At 33.7% G+C, this 2631-nt stretch overlaps 1 long non-coding RNA gene across 1 annotated transcript in view; it reads right to left on the reverse strand.

Annotated features, from left to right (window-relative positions):
* Nucleotides 1–704: 704 nt before the first annotated feature.
* LOC111473138 overlaps nucleotides 705–2631 on the reverse strand; it is a 4882-nt gene continuing 2955 nt past the window's right edge. Inside the window, exon 3 of the long non-coding RNA XR_002715559.1 lies at nucleotides 705–925. This is a non-coding gene — a long non-coding RNA (uncharacterized LOC111473138). The remainder of the gene's footprint in view (nucleotides 926–2631) is intronic.

Below are 2631 nucleotides of genomic sequence, written 5' to 3' on the forward strand. Positions count from 1 at the left end.
AAAATAATGCAATTAATAAAATGTGCTTATTGACTCATCCTTGGACTAGTTTCATAAATTCAGTGGAGTTCATTAAATCCAACTTAAAGTGCATTTAATTCATCTCTTTCTTGAAGCTCAACTTTGCACAACATATAAGGGAGGTCTCCAGCGTCTTCTAGAATTTTCTTTGATGAGCTCACCATAGCTTGAATATAACTGTATAAGGTTTGTTGTAGCTTCTTAGCTCTCGTCCTTGTAATTGGACCTTCAGGTATGGAAATTCCTTGGTCGTGGTTCATATCAATAGGTAATGATTCTTGTACTCTCATTGAAAATGTACTTTTAGTTGATGGTTTAAGCATGACTTACCTAACATTAGTCAATTAAGGTTTTAGAGTTATATTTGATAAAAAATAATTGTATAATTGAAAATGTTAAGAGATAGAAAAGTGTTGTTTGTTGGAAATAGAGATGATAATGTGTACATTATTGATTTAAATGATAAATGTTTCGAGCTTTGCATGATAACTCTTGGCTATGGAGATTAGGACATGCTAGTCTGCTCAGGGTTCCTATTGTACATTAAGGGGCATGATGACTTAACGTCATCCTCACCTTCCTCCGGCTTATCACCGGCAGTCTGCTCAGCGTTCCAACCTCAACGGTTGGCAACTAAACACGAGGGTTGCGCTCATTGCGGGACTTAACCCAACACCTTACAACACGAGCTGACGACAGCCATGCACCACCTATGTCCGCATTCCCGAAGGCACCCCTCTCTTTCAAGAGGATTCGTGGCATGTCAAGCCCTGGTAGGGTTCTTCGCTTTGCATCGAATTAAACCACATGCTCCACCGCTTGTGCGAGCCCCCGTCAATTCCTTTGAGTTTCATTCTTGCGAACGTACTCCCCAGGCGGGATACTTAACGCGTTAGCTACAGCACTGCACAGGTCGATACGCACAGCGCCTAGTATCCATCGTTTACGGCTTAGTATTTATTTGATTTCAAATATCTCAAAAAAATTCATGAGTAAGAGACATTCCTAAATTTAAATTTGAAAAATATAAAATTTGTGATCCTTGTCAAATGGGTAATTAAACAAAGTCCTTCACATCTAAAAATTTGATTTCTAACACTGGACCTCTTCAACTATTATATTATTTGGCCTTCTAAAATAGCTAGTTAGCCATTTACTCAGCTTTTTGATAAAAAAAAAAACATAAGAATGATGTTTTGAAACATTTGCTAGTCTAGGAGTGGACCATGGAGGAGAATTTGATAGCTTAGCATTTGAAAATTTTTGTGGAGATAATGGTTTTTATCACGACTTCTCCTCTCCAAGGTGTGATTAAAAGGAAAAATCGTACTTTTCTACATGAATGTTAAATGAGTATGATTTACCTAAATATTTTTGTGCCGAAGCCATTAATACACCCTGTTATGTTTGAAATAGAGTTTTAATTAGACACAAGATAAAACTCCTTGTGAACTTTGGCATAATAAAATTAAAAATATCTGTTATTTCAAAATTTTTTATTGCAAATAATGGATTATTTGGAAGGGAGAAGGTTATTCATCCGTGCCAAAAGAATGGAGGCCTTATCTCATCCCAGTACTTGATTATTGGTGATTTCGAACAAAACAAGGTGTGAAAACTCGTTATTCTATTAATTTATTTAATAATGTTGCTTTTGTTTCTCAAATTGAACCAAAAAGTCTGTGGATGCAAGGATGAGTTTTGGATTTTAGCTATGCAAGAAGAACTCAATCAATTTGAGAGGAACAAAGTTTGGGAATTAGTCCCGAGACCCTTTAATATTTCCATTATTTGAACAAATGAGTTTTTTAAAAATATAATGGATGAAAATGAGAATATAATCAGAAATAAAGAATGTTACTTGTTTTTGCTTCTCACAAAAATTTTATATGGTATCAAATGGATGTGAAAAGTGCATTATTAATTGATTATATTAGGGAGGAAGTTTATGTATTAATAACCTCTCGAGTTCGAAAATTTTGATTTTCCACCTCAGGTCTACTTAAAACAAACTCAATAGCTTGGTACGATAGACTTAGTAATTTTCTTATTGGAAATGATTTTAAGACGGATAAACTAGACACTACTCTTTTATTAAAATTAAAGAAAATCATATGTTATTAGTGCAAATATATGTCGATGGTATCATATTTGGTTCTACTGATCCTTCTTTCGGTTAAGATGGAGATCTTAGAGACTACAAGGGAAAAAGAAAAATAGATGAGAAAGAGCTTGAAAAAGAGATCAATGGCGAAGAAGGGAAGCTGACCCATCTCATATTTTGTCGGGGTTGTATCCGCCTACAAGCAGTAGAGAGAAAACCAGACAGAATTATCTTTTTTTCGAAAAGATTAATGTTTAGAAAGGAATCAAACAGACATGACATTAATCTGTTTATATATGCTTTTGTAGTGGACTTATCTTTACACATTTTTTCTTTCTTTCTCAACCTTTAAACCTTGATAATAATAACTCGTATGCTTAAATTGTGTTCTTCATTCATGTATAGACATATTATTCTTGATTTTGTAAACTTAGTAATTTTCATTAAAGGGTTGTTTTTTTTTTCTTTTTTTTTTTTTTTTTTGCAAAAACAGACTTAAGCAATTT

The sequence above is a fragment of the Cucurbita maxima genome, unplaced genomic scaffold, assembly GCF_002738345.1.
Source record: "Cucurbita maxima cultivar Rimu unplaced genomic scaffold, Cmax_1.0 Cma_Scf00104, whole genome shotgun sequence".
NCBI lineage: Eukaryota > Viridiplantae > Streptophyta > Magnoliopsida > Cucurbitales > Cucurbitaceae > Cucurbita > Cucurbita maxima.